The sequence below is a fragment of the Kogia breviceps genome, chromosome 10 (assembly GCF_026419965.1).
Source record: "Kogia breviceps isolate mKogBre1 chromosome 10, mKogBre1 haplotype 1, whole genome shotgun sequence".
Taxonomy (NCBI): Eukaryota; Metazoa; Chordata; class Mammalia; order Artiodactyla; family Physeteridae; genus Kogia; species Kogia breviceps.
In genome coordinates this window covers 106,880,977-106,901,502 of record NC_081319.1, presented here as the reverse complement: position 1 = coordinate 106,901,502, position 20,526 = coordinate 106,880,977, and the positions used below count along the sequence as shown (strand labels likewise).

The following is a 20,526-nucleotide window of genomic DNA, read 5'->3' as shown; positions in this document are numbered from 1 at the left end:
AGGGCTGTCCCGCCCCCAAGGGGCGCTGGGACGGGCGAGAGTGCAGAGCGGAGGAGAGGGGGGTCACCCCTCCGCCCCGGAGGTGGGGGCTTTGGCTGGAGTCTTGGCTGGGAAGGCTTCTGTCTTGACCGAGCCGTGAAGAATAAACACTCGGCACTGAACAATCCACCTCACTGGGCCATCATCCAGCACCCTCTTCCAGGCAAGCCTGTCTTCCGCCTCTGGCCCGAGCTGTCCCCCAGGACGGCTGTCCCCCAGGACGGCTGTCAAGCCTCCCTGAGCTTTGGTTACCGACTTGCGGGCACGAGTCCTGCCCCCCAGTAGGTTGTCAGCTTCCTGAGGACGGGAACCGTGGCATCCGTTGCTTTGCAGGCTTCGCGGCTCTCGGCTGAGTGTAAAGCTCACGGCCGGTGCTGGGGAGGTGCCGACTGGGGGTGATGGTCCTCACGGGCCCCCCACCCCCGCTCTCCCTGACCCGGTGCATCTGTACAACCCTGAATCACACATCGCGGCTGCTGTTAAATGTACCCGCCAAGTGCAGCTCAAACGCGTCCGCCAGGGCAGGGGCTTCAGATCTGCTTTACCACACCCCACGATAAGAAAGATGTTTCCCCCAGCCCTCACGCACGCATAGAAGGGAAACGCCCTCTGTGTGATGCATATGTTCTCACTTAATCTGTCTTTCTGTTCTGACGTATAACTCCTATTCTGTCCTATTTCATCTTCAAAATGCCAGAAGTAGGTCCACCGAAAAGATGTCACAACCCGCTAGAGATTTCAAAACCCTGCTCTCCGGGTCCCTGACTTCTTGGAGCTCCGTGTGGACCTTGGGTTGCACACCTGAGCAGGACACAGACCCAGCCACCAGGAAGCCGCCTTTCCAGGGAGTGAGGCAACACGTGAAAAGTAACTCACGTACATTCCCATTAGCATTTCCAGAATTAGCATGTTTACGCAATTGATGTTTCTTTTTTCCCAGAAAAGCTACTATTAAATTGGCGGTGCACATCACACCGTGCTTTGGGGAAGATCCTGTCCCCTAACTGCTGTGTGGCACGTCCGAGGCTGAATACGCCGCGTGGTAGCTCGGCTAATCGCAGAAGCAGCTCGTTACGCTCCGCCAGCAGCTGCGGTGACCCTCCCCCCCACCCCCACCCCCTGTGCTGTTACTACCAAAGACTGGAGCCGGGGTCACCTGCTAAGCTAGGGGTCGCCAAGCGCTTTCGGGAAAGAGCCAGAGAGTAAATCCTTAGGCGTTGAAGGCCCTACGTGTCCATCACAACTACTGAATTCTGCTCCTGTAGCCCAAATACACAGGGGGGGGGGGTTTGTTCCCACGAAGCTGTACGCATGGACACGGAAGCTTGAATTTCATATCACTTTCACACGTCACGAAACCTTCTTTTGACTTTTCTTCAGCGTTTGAAAATACGGAAACCGTCCTTAGCTTGAGGGCTGTAAGCAAACAGGCTGGGAGCTGGATGTGTCTCCAGGGCCTGTGGTCTCCAGCCTCTGAGGATGGAAAATATTCCATCTCCACTGTGAGCCTCTCCACCTTAGGCCCCCGGGAACCCTGGATCAGAGGCACCAGGCAATTTTCTCTTGATGTCTGTGCCGAGGACGGTCACATGGAGAGAATAAAGAATTGTTTATAGAGACTCAGTCGCTGGGGGCAAGAAGCCTTAAAACGACTATAACTGTTCACGGAGGAGGGAGAGGTTATAAACGCAAGGCTGGCGGGGCTGTTCCCCCACTGGTGCTGTGGGCACAGCTCCTCTCAGGATGAAAGGCTAAATGCACCTTGGAGAACAATCCGGCTCGGCCCGTCCTGCGTTTTTTTACCAGCGCCAGCTTCCCGGGACAAAGCGTCACCCGCTTTCACGGCGCTAATCCCGCCCTCACGGGGATGGGAGGCTCGGGACCCAACAGGCAGGTCGCAGGATGGAGGCTTCCATCACCAGGCTGCTCTGCTGCTCAGGGCCCGCGGGACACAGCTGGGCCTTGTCCCAAGCAGGTGCCGAGGACTCGGCCACACCTCCCCACTTTCTTCATCTTTGCTCTTTAATGTACCAAGTTAATACCTGTCGATTTTCGCAACAAACCCAGCCAGTTCCGAGCTAAGTGGACGGAAGGCCAGCCTCGTCCCCTGCTCAGCGATTCCCCTCCCGGCCAAAACCCCGCTGCAGCCGCGGGCGGCGTCCTATGTCATCCAGAACCCACGTACGTACGTTGTGTCCACGTTTGTGCCATTTTTGATGTGTTTTGTCCGTTTCTCATTCTTTGTTCTTTCGCCTCCGCGAGGTTCCTAGGCCAAGCGCCCACGCGTGTAGACCCACCTGCGTCGTCTGCAGGGCGTGTTGTCCTGACCTGCCGCCAGGTGAGCCCGGAGTTCGTACCTTGGAAAATCCCCAGCTCTGCTCTCCAGAAGCAGCCTACGGGGCAGTCGATCTTAACTGCGAGTTTGGTTGTGGTCCACACGCTCTGTGCCAGCCACACCTTCAGACCAGAGGGAATGTCACCAAGAGGCAGATTCCCACCGGCTAACAGAGAGGGCCCTGTTTCCGGGGCCTCCCGCAGGGCGCTTTTGGTTTTAATGCTTCTGAGACGTGTGTTAACGTAAGCCCCCGGTCAGGTGATATCTGTGGTATTTGGGGCAAATTTGACTGGAGGGGATTCCTTCAGAGTCAAAAACGTTTGACTGTGTCTGCAGAGACAGCCCCAGAGATGCTTTAAAAAAAGCTTCATTGAGGTAGAATGCGTATGCCTGTATACAGAATAAACTCTCTTGAGTACACATGGAATGGTTCTCAGTAAATTTCTAGAATTGTGCAGGCTTCACTCCAGCCTAATTTTGGAACGTTTCCATCCCCCAGAAAGGAGCCCTGAGATCACTCCCCTTCCCATGCCAGGCCCAGGAACCACCAATCTACTTCTGTGTCTGCAGATGCGCCTTTTCTGGAAATTTCATGAAAGGGCACCATACACTACACGGTCTTCAGTGAGTGGCTTCCCCCACTTAGCACAACATGTTTATGGTTCACCAGCTTGTAGCAGGTGTCAGTACCTCATTCCTTTTCATGGCTGAATCATATTCCACTGAGTGGATATGGAACAGTGTGTGTATCAGTTCACCAGTGACGGACGTTTTGATCATCTCCACTTTTCTGGCCATTACGCATAAGTCTACTATGTACATTTGCATACAAGTCTTTGTGTGGACAGGTGATTTGGATGTTTTCATTTATCTTGCGTAGATACCTAACAGTGGAATTGCTGGGTCATATAGTACATCTATCTTTAACGCTTTGGGAAACTGCCAAACCGTTTTCCAAATTGACTGCACCAAATGTCAAGTCTGTATCTCTGCTACTTGCTTTTAAGAAAGACCTTGGGTCACAGGACCTAACGGGAAAGGAGTCGGTCAAGCCCACAGCAGGCCAGCTGGGGACAAAGTCCTGATACCTTCCGTCCTTTCTGTCCCCCCTGTCGCCCCTCATTCTTGCCCCTGGGGTTTCTCCTGGACTGAGTCAGAAGAGCAGTGTTCTTGCTGGCCAGGCCTCTGTGCACCATCTCGACCCCGGCCAGCAAAGGGGGTTTCTAAGGGTAAAGGGATCTGCGGACACACGCCGGGGCCCCCCTTCTCCCCGGGAGCAGTGACCACCTGGGAGCTCCGAGGGGGGAGGTTCAACGCGTCTGCGTCTGTCTCCCTGGGGAGACCCCAGCAGCGTCACTTTCCTGCTGCCCCTTCACTATGATGACTCCAGGGCCCCCCATCATGGCTTAGATCTTGGGGTGCAGCCCTTCAAAGAGTAGGGGCCCCTTCTCTGGGGAGGGGATGAGTCAGGACGAACCCTCCTTGAGGGTCTCCCCAGACTGGCACGGCGAGTGCAAATTTCTCTACCCTGAGAATCAGGCAAGGTCAAGAGAGAATTCGACCGTAGGCGGGAAAGTTCCCGTCTGTGGTGAGCATGGACTTACAGCAAGGGGCCCTCTCCTGCTTCCCTGGACCCCTAACCCAGGTTCCTACCGTCTGGTGAGCCCGTCTCCCCAGGAAAACCCTTCACACCCCGTCTGAAACATCACCCGTGCTCCCAGGAGCTGATGGCTCCCTCCCCGGACCCCTGCATGGCCCCGGCGTGTGGGCTCCACGGGCTCCCCGCCTCAGCCGGGCAGGAAGTCGAGTCCAGGCTGAACCCCTCACACAGCGGGGAGCGGGGGGTCTTTAGTTCAAGGCACTTTCCCACAGCGCGACTGTGTGTTTTGGCTCTGCTGGAACTCTCAATTGAGTTCACACTGAAACACTAACATTAAAAGATGCTATGTGCAGCCATGTAGGAAGTTCAACTTTAAAAATAAGCTTGTCTTTCAAGTCCAAACATAATGTTTTGGGGTCATTGTGGTTCAAAGCCGTGAGAAAGAAGGAGTCCCTCAGTGCAGAGGCAGCTCTGCCTGGGGGTGGGGGGGGCTCGGGGTCCCCGCGATTGCTCGGGAGCCCGGGAGATCCGCTCCCGCCTGGATCCCTCTCGGGGACCCCTCAGGATGCTGGTCCGGGCGCCAGGCTTCCGTGCGGCGTCCGTAGCAACAGAAGGGGGGAGGAGAAGCCAGGGCAGCCCCAGGACGGGGCAGTGTGTGGCGAGGGGCTTCCCGCCTGCACAAGGGACGTCTGGGGGTCCCAGGCTCCTCGCACCTGGTAAAGGAGGCCGTGACGACTCGGGCTCCCCGCCCGCACGAGCGGGGGCGTCTCAGTCCGGTGCTCACCCCGGGCAAGGCGGCAGCCGGGCTCGGACGGGTCCGCACAGCAGCTGCGGGGCCGGATCCCTGCCAGACGGCTGGACGGTTCCGCTGGAGCTTGAGAGGAGGACGCGTGACCTTCTGAAGGCCGGAAGCCCGCTGCGCATGTAAGGCTGGGAACGCCCCCTCCGGAGAAACCTCCACCAGCTCCACATTTTCACCGACAAGTCTGGGGGCTTCACCCGTGCTGAAGCCTCGCGAGAGCTCTGGCTCAGCGTCGCGTCTTACACTCTTTGTACAATAGAGTCCACTTTGGGGACATGAAGAATCTCCGACACTCCTTTGAATGCTGATTGCAAAGCAGTCCACGTGGTGTAGCTAAAAAAAACGGGCAGAGCCGAGAGACGAAGCCTTTCCGGATCCCTGGAGCCCCTCCCCACCCGCCGAAAGCCGCCGTCCCGCAGGAGCGGGGTGGAGGGGCCAGAGGGCAGAGACCTCGCCCGGGGCCGTTGGAGGGGCTCCGGTCACAGGGCTGCTGCGTTTCATTCTCGGTATGTGATCGGGGCTGACCTCTGACAACCCGTAAGGACGGAATTGCACGCGTGCGTTTTGTATTTGAACTTGCCGTGCTCACACTTAGAAGGACCTGACCTGTCTTCTGACCACTTTTTTTCCTCCTGGTTCCCCTGATCTTGCTGTATTTTACAGAGTCTGTAATACACACAAAGTAAAGAATTCATATGTAGTTAGTAGTAGTTCATTCCACCTCTGGAAAGAGACGGGCCGGATGAGGAAGTTAGTGGGTCAACTGTCAATAAAACGTTTTCCAAAACAGACCTTTAAATAATTTGACCATTTTCTCAAGCAAAATAAACCTTTCCCTTTCCTAAGAAATACTGGTTGCGGAGAACTGTAGCAGGTCATTTGATGAGTACGGTTATCAGTTATTAGGTAATCATTAGTCTTTAGAACTATAAACAAGAGAAAGACACTATCATCCTCTCCCACCTTGGAACTGGGGGCATCCCTGCTGGGAGCGGGCAGACGGGAGGGAGGGAAGGCAGAGGAGACAGGAGTGCACTCGGGGCAGGTGCGCCCAGGTACACCTGCCAGAACTGCCATCACACACACAGCTGAGGAGGGACCCGGAGATCCAAGATCTTGGGGCTTACGTTCAATTGATCTGCATTACTTTATCGATCCTATGAATTAAGAATTTAATTTTTCTATCTTTCACTGATAAAAACACTAGGAAATCAAGAGGCGAAATTATTTTTCTAGGATTTCACCGTTGTTGGAGCCTGAACCGGGGTTACTATTCATAACGTTGGCTCTTAACCTTAGAATCCTACTCCCAGGAATCCGTCCTAGAGAAATAATCACACACGCAAAGAAGCCACGTCGGAGCTGCTCATGTAGCAAAACACTGGAAACGGCGGACTGTCCATCAAGAGCCTCACATCCCAGACTTCAGACCCTCAGTTTTCTACACCATCATCAACTATCTGTATTTTTACTCACTTTAACACTTTTCTTTACGTCTACTTTAAACCAACTACCCTTCTTTTTACTTAGCTTCATTCTAAGTAATAATATCCAAGACATAATAGGAATATGCAGTATTCCTACATATTTTTCTCTGATATACATTAACATTTAAAAATTTTTCCTGTAGAATTCATTGCAGTTACCATGTTATGATAACAAAAGCAGGTCATTCTTAATGTGCCAAATTCATTTATTAATTTGAATAAAAACGTATGATCCCCATCAAACAAACAGAAATTCTAATCTACTTTGAAGTTGAATCGATCAAGAAGTATCTGTTTGGAAACTATGTACCTACTCTCATATTGTACCAAATATAAGGCTGCTGTCTTCACAGAATAGTTGGATCATTGGTAATCAGTCATTAACCTAATGAATGTTACAATATTTGGGGAAATACTGGAAAACTAACAAATTTCTCTGGGTATGGTTTATCTTATAGATCTAGATGACATTAGTTTGGAAAAGGGGCCTCATTTAGTTCAGAAAATCTTCAGAGTCCAGTATAGTTCTGGGCTAATCAGAGACTAAAGAAAGTTTTTAAGGAGAAGTAAGCTTGGAAGTCAAGCAGTCTTATTTTGAATTAGCATATTTTTTAAAAAGATATGGAATTAATGATCAGGTATCAGTTTGGAATTCCTGGACTTCACTCCAAGCCCAAGTGACCACTGACATTTTATCTCCTTCCGCGATGACCCCTTGATGAGAGGCGAAAGGCATGAGGAACGCTGCCAGCTGGAAAATAAATTGCACTTCGATGTCTATGCTCTCTAAAGATAAATCTTCTTCTAATATAAGAAACTCACTGAGGGCTTCCCTGGTGGCGCAGTGGTTGAGAGTCCGCCTGCCGATGCAGGGGACACGGGTTCGTGCCCCGGTCCGGGAAGATCCCACATGCCGCCGAGCAGCTGGGCCCGTGAGCCATGGCTGCTGAGCCTGCGCGTCTGGAGCCTGTGCTCCGCAAAGGGAGAGGCCACAGCAGTGAGAGGCCCGCGTACCACAAAAAAAAAAAAAAAAAAAAAGAAACTCACTGAAACAAATGAACGCTAACTAACATTGCTATTAGAATAAAAATATTTATCTGTATGCTAGCTAAAATAATCTTATGTACCACTAATGATACATGTACCCTATGTTTGATAACTTGAGGAAATCATCCACATAGCAAAACAGTATTCAGCCGTTAGAATTAGCTTTTGTGGTACGGGAAAATGTTTGTTACGATGCTAAACGGGGTTCAAGATACAGCATAAACTAAACTGTATAAAAATACATATAAGAAAAATTGAATGTAAATACATACAAAGGATATGGTTGATTATCTCTAGGTGGTGAGATTAATTACTTTTTTTTTTTTTTAATTTTACGACAGTGAGTTTGCATTACTTTAAAATGGGGGTCTGTTTTCAAGCCTTTTACGAAGCGTCCATTTGCTGAGTCTGTGAGCTGGACGTCGCCCAGGGCCCCTGTGATACAGAGAAACGGACCAGGAGTGAGTGAAGTGCGGACACTCCCCCAACGCTGTATCTTCCCCTCGGTTTCGAGCACTTCCTGTGCCCCGTTAGGGTCCCCTGGTTTCCCAGTGACTGAAGTTGGGAGAAACCGAAGAAGCCCTTCTGAGGAGTAACAGATGTCCAGTGAGACTCTGCACGGCCGGATTGGATCGTCAATAGCTGAGCCGCCTTGAAAGCGAGCCCCGGGGCGTTTCACAGGGCTCTCCACTTCTACAGATGGGCCCCGCCTGGCCTCCTAAGACCCACGAGAATCAGAAACAGATGAGGAGCCAGGCCTGTCCTCCCACATGAGAACCGCGGACTCACCGAAATCTCACAGCCCTCGCTGGGAAAAAGGCCGTCAACCTGTGCTCATCACAAATCACCTCGATGGTGGCGCGGGTGATGATTTATGTGACGGTGCAGGAAAATACGGTCGCGTTCGTAAACTTGCGGTCTGCTGCCAAAGATGACAAGACTCTACCTCTGAGGAGCCCGAGTCTGTGCCGGACGTAGCCACTGGCCGCCGGGGCCGCGGCAGCCTGGCCCAGCCCAGGGGATGAAGGATACAGGACAGAGCGTCCTGGCCTCCGGGCTCTGGCAGAAGCTGGCAGCGCTCAGATCCCAACACTGGGGCTAAAAAGGGCAACTGTTCTTTTATAATCAAATTTTACCACGTAACACATTTTTCTCATTCTTCTGTGGCTTTAGCTCTTCCTTTTCCCAAAGTCGTAATTACCAGTTTCACATCCTAACACTGAATAGCTGGAAAGCCCAGGCTGAGCAAAGCATCTCTACACGGGAAAACGCAGGACGCTAATAAGGGATGCTTTTGATTTAATTCATTGTTTCGCGTCAGTAACAATCACAGAGACCAATAATTTTTCCTGAGATTTTAATGGGAAACAAGGGTATTTAAAAATTTCAGTTATTATTTTAGAACCGGACTCAGAAAGTTGAAATGTCCAAAAAAACTACCTAGGTGTAAGCCAGAGTCTCGGTCAAAAGCTCACTCTGACTGAGGAAGGTGCAGGATCCCTGAGGAGGAATCCACGGAAAGGCGAAGGGGGCTGTGCCCAGGCTCACGTCCCCGCCTCCTGAGATACAGACACAGACACCAGCGGGCACGCATGCGCACACCCCCCCCTCTACACACACGAAGACGCAGCACCCCCAGGTCGTGGGAATCACCGCCAACACGACTGCAAGGGCCCCGAGGTGCCGAGAGCTCCGAGGGCCCAAGGGGAGGGCCCAGGCCTGGCCTCTAGGCCAAGGGGTGTCAGCTCTCAGAAGGTAAGAGTCGGGGGGCTTTGTCGGCAGGAAGGGCGCCTGGGCGGAGGTGCAGATGCTGTCCTGTTCTTGGACTCGGCCCGAACGCCGGCCTCCGGCTCAACCAGCCTCCACAGCTGCAGCTGGACTTACCCCTGCTGCTGCCCGTGGGGCCTCCGGCTGGTCAAGGGGCACCATTCTCTCCCAGGCGACAGCACGAGCCAGGCAGGGAGGGGAGACCCTAACCCCGGTCGCTGAGGGTCCTCCCCCCAAGCTTAGCTCAGGGCGCCGCATCTAGCTCCCCGCGGCCTAGGAATGTGGATTCCCCACGTCCCACAGACGACGGCCCCCGAGTGCTAAGTGTTGGACGCACGGCGACCACGAGACGGTTTTGTTTTTTGCGAGCGTGAAAGGGGTCTCATCGCTTTTACAACCTAGAGGTCCTTTCTGCACAGGACATCTGATGCCTGTACCACGAACCTGGAGAATTGCGGCCGGAGTGGGAGAAGGATCTTTGCGGCAAGGCTGGGCCCTGGCTCCCGGCATGGGATCGGCCTAACTGCCTCATCAGAGCCGGCGGCGCCCCGCGTGCAGAAGGCCCTCGGGATGTGCAGGTTGAGTTGGGAACTTCGCCTCCCGGCAGTGGGTTTAGGTTCCCAGCAGAGAAGGGAGGCCCCGCTGACTCAGGGACCCTCTGCCGTAGCCTCCAACACAGACAGCCCCCGGCAGGAGCCCTGGGCCGGGCAGGGTTGCACCCTCCTTCAGCCTGGCTTTCCCACTCAGCCACTTGCATAAAGAAAGGCCTGGGAACTCTTTGCTGAAACAACAAATGAGAGGCCAAGTTTTATAGGGACCTGGTGACACAAAGGTTCTGAAGAGCGTGTCAGACACTGTGGCAGGTGAGGAAGGCGCACGGCCTCTGCCCCAGGGAGTGGGCTCCCCTGCACCTGCGATGTCCCCCGAGGTGGGCTCGCTGAGGCCCGGGGGGGCACCGAGCGGGGGGCCTGCGGCTCCCGCCTGTCATCCTGGGGGCAGCCTTTGTGGAACAGAGAGACTCTGAAGGGACTTGGAGGTGGATATCTGGGGACAGACAGGTGCACCCAGAGCCAGACGTGAGCCCTCCCGGCGGGACGGTCTCCAGAAAGGAGGATCAAGTCCTGGGGACCCCCTCGCACAGTGTCTCTAAGGCACCTCCTGGACCCACCCAGCTAGGCTGCCAGCTGCCTGCGGGTCAGCCCCCTCTGCTCCCTCCTCGTCCTGGTCACTTCCCCAGTGTCCCAGGTCAGCTGGGAGGCTGGTCTCACATGGACATGATTCAACAGCCTTCCCTGGCTCACTGACAGGTCCTGGCACCAGCGATGCCCCAGAGGAGGCAGACCGCGAGTGGGGCGTTCCCAGCTCCGACACGGAAGGCACAGCACCCAGCGCCCCGCAAGGCTGGGAAGGCTCACGGAGCAGCCCTACGTGTAGGACGCTGCAGCCTCTGGGCCAGAATAATCACAGGCTGAATTTTCCGTGCAGTTTACGTTTAGAATTTAGAGGGGACTTAATGGTCCTCCTAAGAATGTCTGTGTTCAGTGTGGACCTTGGGCTTAGACTCAGGGATGTGTGTGTGTGTGTGTGTGTGTGTGTGTGTGTGTGTGTGTGTGTATCTGCATCTGCGTGCACCCGACACCCTAGGGGCCTATGAGACCTGCCTGGCCTCTAAAATAGTCTCACCTGAACCCCAAATATATATCTGCTTTTGCAATTAGAGATTCATCCCTTGGGCTTAAACATTAAAGACGGGGTTTAGGATGAGTAGCAAGAAGAGGTGACTCTTGTCAAATGTAAACATCCCTCTCTGTTTAATCAGTTTCTTTCTTTCTCAGGATACAAGTGCCCCGCTTTCACGGAGAAATAGCGACCGTCCGGCTGGCACACTTTGTGGGAGAGAAAACTGATCCCTAAAGGGAGTGAGCGTCTACGATCGGCAGGTCTGGGAGGGAAACCAGCCCTCCTGGCACACAGGGGGGCCTTTGTCATCCCACCCGTAGCATCGGCCCTTTAGCCCAAAATACAGGGTCAAATCAAGTCAGTTCTCCCCTGATCCCCCAGCCCTGGGAAGCGTCTTCCTTAACTCGGAGTCAGGAAAATGACGCTGCCCTGGGGCATCCACTGCATTCAAGGGGCAGCAACGGAAGCGTCCTGCACGGGGTGGCTGTGGGAGCGGGAGGCACACACCTCACAGGTGTGACCTCAGGACCTCAAAGCGGGTAAGTCCAGTTCTGTGCTGAGTAGAATCACCCAGCACCTGGAGCTTGGCATCTCCACACTGGCTCCCAGACAAGGTTCATCCCCACTTCTACTTCCAGTGTTTTCCAGGACCTACAAGAAGACCGTACTTTGAGGTCATTCTGTTTTACTTTATTCCAATCAGATTTGTATGAACAAGATTTGTTCTCTCTTTTTTCTCTTCTCTTGTACACAGAAGAGTGAGAAATCACTGAAATGAAAGCTCTGTAAAGGAGAGGCTGTGCTTGTTGCATTCTCAATTTCATCCCCATCTCATGACATGGTACCTGGCACATACTGAGCCTTCAGTAAGTATTTACTTATTAAATGAATGGAAAATATGGGCAAATAAAATATATTATATTTATGGGGATCCACTCTGTATCACAATTCTATTATGAGATATGATTATGTTATGGGGTTTGATAGCTTGATAAAAACATACCATAGAAAAGATACAATTTATGAATAATTATTTCTAGAAATAGAGTCCTTAGGTAGGAATGCTTCCAAAATCTGATAGTCCAAAAGAATACAGGACATCAAGCTTTTTGTAGTGGAGCAGTAGCTCCTTGGACTAACCCTCCCTGGACAGCAATTATAAACACTGGTCAAGAAAAGAGATTGAAGACACAAATATTCTATGCTCGTGTACTGGAAGAATTAATATTGTCAAAAATGCCCACACTACCCAAAGTAATCTACACATTCAATGCAAAAGCACATTAGAGAAAGACATTTATTAAGAATAAAATGGAAATTTCAGATCTAAAAAATAGGATATCAAAATTCCAATGGCATTTTTCATGGAAATAGAACAATCCTAAAATTTGTATGGAACCACAGAAGACCCCAAATCATCAAAGCATTCTTGAGAAAGAACAAAGCTGGAGGCATCATGCTTCCTAATTTCAAACTACATTTAAAAGCTATAGTAATCAAAACAGTATAGAATTGGCATAAAATCAGACACATAGATCAATGGAAGAGAATAGAAAGCCTAGAAATAAATCCACAAATATAGTAAATTAATTTATGACAAAGGAACCAAGAATATACAATGGGGAAAGTATAATGTCTTCATTAAATGGTGCAGGGACAATTGGACAATCACATGCAAACGAATAAAACTGTACCACTATCTACGCCATACACAAAAATCAACTCAAAATAGATTAAAGACTTGAGGGCTTCCCTGGTGGCGCAGTGGTTGAGAATCCACCTGCCGATGCAGGAGACACGGGTTCGTGCCCTGGTCCGGGAAGATCCCACATGCCGCGGAGCAACTAAGCCCGTGAGCCATGGCCGCTGAGCCTGTGCGTCCGGAGCCTGTGCTCCGCAACGGGAGAGGCCACAACAGTGAGAGGCCCGCATACCGCAAAAAAAAAAAAAAAAAAAAAAAAAAAGACTTGAACATAAGACCTGAAATCTTAAAACTCCTAGAAGAAAATATAGGCAGTAAGCTCCTTGATATCAGTCTTGGTGATGATTTTTGGGGATTTGACATCAAAAGTAAAGCTAACCGAAGTGAAAATAAACAAGTGGACTACATCATACTAAAAAGCATCTTCACAGCAAAGGAAACCATCAACAAATGAAAAGGCAACCTTTTCATGTGGGAGAAAATATTTGCAAATCATATATCTGATAAGGGATTAATATCACAAATATATAAAGAACTCATACAACTCAATAGCCAAAAATCAAACAATCTGATTAAAAAATGGGAAGGGGACCTGAATAGACATTTTTCCAAAGAATACATACAGATGGCCAACAGGCACATGGAAAGGTGCTCAACATCACTAATCATCAAGGAAATGCAAATCAAAACCACAATGAGATATCCCCTCACACTTGTCAGAAAGGCCATCATCAAAAAGAACACGAATAACAAATGTTGGTGAAGACGTGGAGAAAAGGGAGCCCTCCTGCACTCTTGGTGGGAATGTAAACTGGTGCAGCCACTATGGAAAACAGTATGGAGGTTCCTCAAAAAATTAAAAATAGAACTACTATAATATGCAGGAATTCCACTTCTGGGTATTTATCTGAAGAAAATAAAATCACTATCTCTCAAAAAATATCTGTACCCCATGTTCATTATGGAATTACTTACAAGAGCCAAGACATGGAAAGAACTTAGGTTGTTGGAGGAGTGCATAAAGAAAATGTGAGATATATATAATATATATATGAATATTATTCAGCCATAAAACAGGAGATCCTGCCGTTTGCAACAACATGGATGGACCTTGAGAGCATTACGCTGAGTGAGATAAGTCAGGCAGAGAAAGACAAACAGTATATGACCTCACTTAAAGGTGGAATACTAAAACAAATATACAAACCCTGGACTCATAGCTACAGAGGACAGATTGTTGGTTACCAGGGGCAGAGGGTGAAGAGTGGGCGAAATGAGTGAAGAGGGGGTAAAAGGGCACAAATTTCCAGTTTTAAAACAAATAAGTCCTGGGGATGTGATGTACAGCATGGTGACTATAGTTAACAATACTGTATTGTATATTTAAAAGTTGCTAAGAGAGTATTTGTTAGAAGTTCTCACCCCAAGAAATGAGTAACTATGTGAGGTGATGGATGTTAACTAAAGTTACTATGGTGATCCTTTACCAATATATACAAATATCAAACCATTATGTACACACTTAAAACTAATATAATGTTATATCAATTATATCTCAATTGTTCTAATGGTGTGTTTGCAGAGAAAGAAAATACTCCCTTAGATCCCAGCTTCCTTTGTGTAGGAAGCACACTTTTTTCCCTGGAGGAGCAGGTTCTTCTGAGATGCACACAAACCTGTTCGTGTCCCTTCATCTATTCCTCTAGCGACCTGAGACATCACCTGAGGGAATTCCACGTTTATGCCCTCCACAAACATCGTTACCATGAACAGCCTCACCCTGTCTGAGCCCCATGTGACAGGAGCACGCGGAGCCCTTTCCCTTCCTACATCTGCTGCGGTCTTGACCACATACTACAACAGAAAAGAAATGTCAGTGGAGGCCTCCACTGTACTCTTCAATTCTTTCTATAATTTACCAAGACTTCTATCTGAACAGCCAACAGCATCATTTACTCACCCTGTAGTATTAGCGTACACTCAAATCTCCTTAGGGAGAAAAAGATAAACTCCTGTCAAAATATAAAAACAACAACATGAAAGCACTGGAGAGAAACTAAAAGCAGGCAGAAGTGTGGGGGAGTCCACAGTTAGGAGAGGGAACTACTCTGGGGAGACGGCGCCTGGCGTTTCAGTCAGTCGGGTCAACCACGTGCTGAAATAAAAATCCACCACTCTTAAGAAGAACATACAACAACTGAGTCCCTACAACAAATCAACCGCAATTTCCAAAACAGGATTAAAAAACTAGACTTTTGAAACTCAAGAGGTTCGATGGAGACTGACCCAAGACGACCCAGATGTTGTAATTAGCAGATAAGGACTTTTAAGTTTTACTCTAGGACCTAAAGGGAATCAACCAGGAAAACTCATCAGAGAAACAAACATTTTTAAAGAATCAAATCAAAATTCTAGATCTAAAAAATAGAATATCTAAAAAGAAAAATGTACCAGACAAACATAACAAGAGAGTGGAAATGACAAAAGAAAGATCCACTAAAGGTGGACATTGACCTATAGAAATCATTTCTCTAATAATGAGTGATGTTGAGCATCTTCTCATGTGCCTCTTGGCCATCTGTGTGTATTCTCTGGTGAAATGTCTATTGAGGTCTTCTGCCCATTTTTTAATTGGGTTTTTTGTTTTTTGATATTGAGCTCCATGAGATATTTGTATATTTTGGAGATTAATCCTTTGTCTATTGTTTCATTTGCAAATATTTTCTCTCATTCTGAGGGTTGTCTTTTCGTCTTGTTTATGGTTTCCTTTGCAGTGCAAAAGTTTTAAGTTTAATTAGGTCCCATTTGTTTATTTTTGTTATTATTTTCATTACTCTAGGAGGTGGGTTAAAAAAGATCCTGCTGTGGCTTATGTCCAACAGTGTTTTTCCTATGTTTTCCTCTAAGAGTTTTATAGTGTCCAGTCTTACATTTAGGTCTTTAATCCATTTGGAGTTTATTTTTGTGTATGGTGTTAGGTAGTGTTCTAACTTCATTCTTTCACATGTAGCTGTCCAGTTTTCCCAGCACCAATTATTGAGGAGGCTGTCTTTTCTCCATTGTATATTCTTGCCTCCTTTCTCATAAATTAGGTGACCATATGTGTGTGGGTTTATCTCTGGGCCTTCTATCCTGTACCATTGATCTATATTTCTGTTCTTGTGCCAGTACCATATTGTCTTGATTACTGTAGCTTTGTAGTATAGTTTGAACTCAGGGAGCCTGATTCCTCCAGCTCCATTTTTCTTTCTCAAGATTGCTTTGGCTATTCAGGGTCTTTTGTGTTTCCACATAAATTGTAAAATTTTTTGTTCTAATTCTGTGAAGAATGCCATTGGTAGTTTGATAAGGATTGCATTGAATCTGTAGATTGCTTTGGGTAGTATAGTCATTTTCACAATGTTGATTCTTCCAATCCAAGAACGTGGTATATCTCTCCATCTATTTGTATCGTCTTTAATTTCTTTCATCAGTGTCTTATAATTTTCTGCATACAGGCCTTTTGTCTCCTTAGGTAGGTTTATTCCTAGATATTTTATTCTTTTTGTTGCAATGGTAAATGGGAGTGTTTTCTTAATTTCACTTTCAGACTTTTCATCATTAGTGTATAGGAACGCAAGAGATTTCCGTGCATTAATTTTGTATCCTGCTGCTTTACCAAATTCATTGATTAGCTCTAGTAGTTTTCTGGTAGCATCTTTAGGATTCTCTATGTATAGTACCATGTCATTTGTAAACAGTGACAGCTTTACTTCTTCTTTTTCGATTTGAAAAAGATTTTGATTTACTTCTTCTTTTTCCTCTTTCTTCTCTGATTGATATGGCTAAAACTTCCAAAACTATGTTGAATAATAGTGGTGAGAGTGGGCAACCTTGTTTTTTTCCTGATCTTATTGGAAATGGTATCAGTTTTTCACTATTGAGGATGATGTTGGCTGTGGGTTTGTCATATATGGCCTTCATTATGTTGAGGAAAGTTCCCTCTATGCCTACTTTCTGCAGGGTTTTTTATCATAAGTGGGTGTTGAATTTTGTCAAAAGCTTTCTCTGCATCTATTGAGATGATCATATGGTTTTTCTCCTTCAATTTGTTAATATGGTGTATCACATTGATTGATTTGCATATATTGAAGAAACCTTGCATTCATGGAATAAACCCCAGTTGATCATGGTGTATGACCCTTTTAATGTCCTGTTGGATTCTGTTTGCTAGTATTTGGTTGAGGATTTTTGCATCTATGTTCATCAGTAATATTGGCCTGTAGTTTTCTTTCTTTGTGACATCTTTGTCTGGTTTTGGTATCAGGGTGATGGTGGCCTAGTAGAATGAGTTGGGAAGTGTTCCTCCCTCTGCTATATTTTGGAAGAGTTTGAGAAGGATAGGTATTAGCTCTTCTCTAAATGTTTGATAGAATTCGCCTGTGAAGCCATCTGGCCCTGGGCTTTTGTATGTTGGAAGATTTTTAATCACAGTTTCAATTTCAGTGCTTGTGATTGGTCTGTTCATATTTTCTATTTCTTCCTGGTTCAGTCTCAGCAGTTTGTGCATTTCTAAGAATTTGTCCATTTCTTCTAGGTTGTCCATTTTATTGGCATAGAGTTGCTTGCATTAATGTCTCATGATCGTTTGCATTTCTGCAGTGTCAGTTGTTACTTCTCCTTTTTTATTTCTAATTCTATGGATTTGAGTCTTCTCCCTTTTTTTTCTTGATGGGTCTGGCTAATGGTTTATCAATTTTGTTTATCTTCTCAAAGAACCAGCTTTTAGTTTTGTTGATCTTTGCTATCGTTTCCTTCATTTCTTTTTCATTTATTTCTGATCTGATCTTTATGATTTCTTTCCTTCTGCTAAATTTGGTTTTTTTTTGTTCTTCTTTCTCTAATTGCTTTAGGTGCAAGGTTAGGTTGTGTATTTGAAATGTTTCCTGTTTCTTAAGGTAGGATTGTATTGCTATAAACTTCCCTCTTAGAACTTCTTTTGCTGTATCCCATAGGATTTGGGTTGTTGTGTTTTCATTGTCATTTGTTTCTAGGTTTTTATTGATTTCCTCTGATTTCTTCAGTGATCTCTTGGTTAGTTAGTAGCATGTTGTTTAGCCTCCATGTGTGTGTATTTTTTACAGATTTTTTTCCTGTAATTGATATCTAGTCTCATAGCGTTATGGTTGGAAAAGATACTTGATACAATTTCAATTTTCTTAAATTTACCAAGGCTTGATTTGTGACCCAAGATGTGGCCTATCCTGGAGAATGTTCCATGAGCACTTGAGAAGCAAGTGTAATCTGTTGTTTTTGGATGGAATGTCCTATAAATATCAATTAGGTCCGTCTTGTTTAATGTATCATTTAAAGCTTGTGTTTCCTTATTTATTTACATTTTGGATGATCTATCCATTGGTGAAAGTGGGGTGTTAAAGTCCCCTATTATTTTTGTGTTACTGTCGATTTCCCCTTTTATGGCTGTTACCATTTGCCTTATGTATTGAAGTGCTCCTATGTTGGGTGCATAATTATTTACAATTGGTTTTTTTTTTTTTTTTTTTTTTTTTGCGGTACATGGGCCTCTCACTGTTGTGGCCTCTCCCGTTGTGGAGCACAGGCTCCGGATGCGCAGGCCCAGAGGCCATGGCTCACGGGCCCAGACGCTCCATGGCATGTGGGATCCTCCCAGACCGGGGCACGAACCCGCGTCCCCTGCATCGGCAGGCGGACTCCCAACCACTGCACCACCAGGGAAGCCCTATTTACATTGTTATATCTTCTACTTGGATCGATCCCTTGATCATTATGTAGTGTCCTTCTTTGTCTCTTGTAATAGTCTTTATTTTAAAGTCTATTTTGTCTGATATGAGAATTGCTACTCCAGCTTTCTTTTGATTTCCATTTGCATGGAATATCTTTTTCCATCCCCTCACTTTCAGTCTGTATGTGTCCCCAGGTCTAGAGTGAGTCTCTTGTAGACAGCATATATACGGGTCTTGTTTTTGTACCCATTCAGCCAGTCTGTGTCTTTCGGTGGGAGCATTTAATCCATTTACATTTAAGGTAATTATTCATATGTATGTTCCTATTACCATTTACTTAATTGTTTCGAGTTTCTTCTTGTAGGTCTTTTCCTTCTCTTGTGTTTCTTGCCTAGAGAAGTTCCTTTAGCATTCATTGTAAAGCTGGTTTGGTGGTGCTGAACTCTCTCAGCTTTTGCTTGTCTGTAAAGGTTTTAATTTCTCCATCCAATCTGAATGAGATCCTTGCTGGGTAATCTTGGTTGTAGGTTTTTCTCCTTCATCACTTAAAATATGTCCTGCCACTCCCTTCTGACTTGCAGAGTTTCTGCTGAAAGATCAGCTGTTAATCTTATGGGGATTCCCTTCTGTGCTATTTGTTGTTTTTCCCTTGCTGCTTTTAATATGTTTTCTTTATATTTAATTTTTGATAGTTTGATTAATATTTGTCTTGGCGTGTTTCTCCTTGGATCTATCCTGTATGGGACTCTCTGTGCTTCCTGGACTTGATTCACTATTTCCTTTCCCATATTAGGGAAGTTTTCAACGATAATCTCTTCAAATATTTTCTCAGTCCCTTTCTTTTTCTCTTCTTCTTTGGGACCCCAATAATTCCAATGTTGGTGTGTTTAATGTTGTCCCAGAGGTCTCTGAGACTGTCCTCAGTTCTTTTCATTCTTTTTTCTTTATTCTGCTCTGCAGTAGTTATTTCCACTATTTTATCTTCCAGGTCACTTATCCGTTCTTCTGCCTCAGTTACTCTGCTATTGATTCCTTCTAGGGAATTTTTAATTTCATTTATTGTGTTGTTCATCATTGCTTGTTTCCTCTTTAGTTCTTCTAGGTCCTTGTTAGATGTTTCTTGCATCTTCTCTATTCTATTTCCAAGATTTTGGATCATCTTTACTATCATTATTCTGAATTCTTTTTCAGGTAGACTGCCTATTTCCTCTTCATTTGTTTGGTCTGGTGTGTTTTTACCTTGCTCCTTCCATTTGCTGTATGTTTTTCTGTCTTCTCATTTTGCTTATCTTATTGTGTTTGGGGTCTCCTTTTCACAGGCAGGTTTGTAGTTCCTGTTGTTTTTGGTGTCTGTCCCCAATGGCTAAGGCTGGTTCAGTGGGTTGTGTAGGCTTCCTGGTGGAGGGGACTAGTGCCTGTGTTCTGGTGAATAAGGCTGGATCTTGTCTTTCTGGTAGGCAGGTCCACATCTGGTGGTGTGTTTTGGGGTGTCTGTGGTCTTATTGTGATTTTAGGCAGCCTCTCTGCTAATGGATGGGGCTGTAGTCCTGTCTTGCTAGTTGTTTGGCATAGGGTGTCCAGCACTGTAGCCTGCTGGTCGTTGAGTGAAGCTGGGTCTTGGTGTTGAGATGGAGATCCCTGGGAGATTCTCACCATTTGGTATTATGTGGAGCTGGGAGGTCTCTTGTGGACCAGTGTCCTGAAGTTGGCTCTCCCACCTCAGAGGCACAGCCCTGCTGCCTGGCTGGAGCACCAAGAGCCTTTCATCCACACAGCTCAGAATAAAAGGGAAAAGAAAGAAAGAAAGAGAGAAAGAGAGAAAGAGAGAGAGAGAGAGAGAGAGAGAGAGAGAGAGAGAGAGAGAGAGAGAGGGAGAGAGGGAGGGAGGGAGGGAGGGAGGGAGGAAGGGAAGGAAGGAAGGAAGGAAGGAAGGAAGGAAGGAAGGAAGGAAGGAAGGAAAGAAAGAAAGAAAGAAAGAAAGAAAGAAAGAAAGAAAGAAAGAAAAGAAAGAAAGAAAGAAAGAAAGAAAGAGAAAGAAAGAAAGGAGGATAAAGTAAAATAAAGATAAAATAGTTATTAAAATAAATAATAATTATTAAGAAAAAAATTTGTAAAAAGTAAAACAAGAAAAAAAAATGGACAGACAGGACCCTAGGACAAATGGTGAAAGCAAAGATATACAGACGAAATCTCACACAGAAGCACACACAGACACACTCACACTCACAAGAAGAGGAAAAGGGGAAAAAATAATATATCTTGCTCCCAAAGTCCACCTCCTCAATTTGGGATGATTCATTGTCTATTCAGGTTTTCCACAGAT

The 20,526-nt window shown here is 46.7% G+C and overlaps 1 long non-coding RNA gene across 1 annotated transcript in view; it reads left to right on the top strand.

Annotated features, from left to right (window-relative positions):
• The window catches only part of LOC136792054 (uncharacterized), a 298,855-nt gene that overhangs the window by 272,434 nt on the left and 5,895 nt on the right, over window positions 1-20,526 (top strand). The window contains exon 2 of the long non-coding RNA XR_010835207.1: window positions 11,512-11,623. This is a non-coding gene — a long non-coding RNA (uncharacterized lncRNA). The remainder of the gene's footprint in view (window positions 1-11,511; window positions 11,624-20,526) is intronic.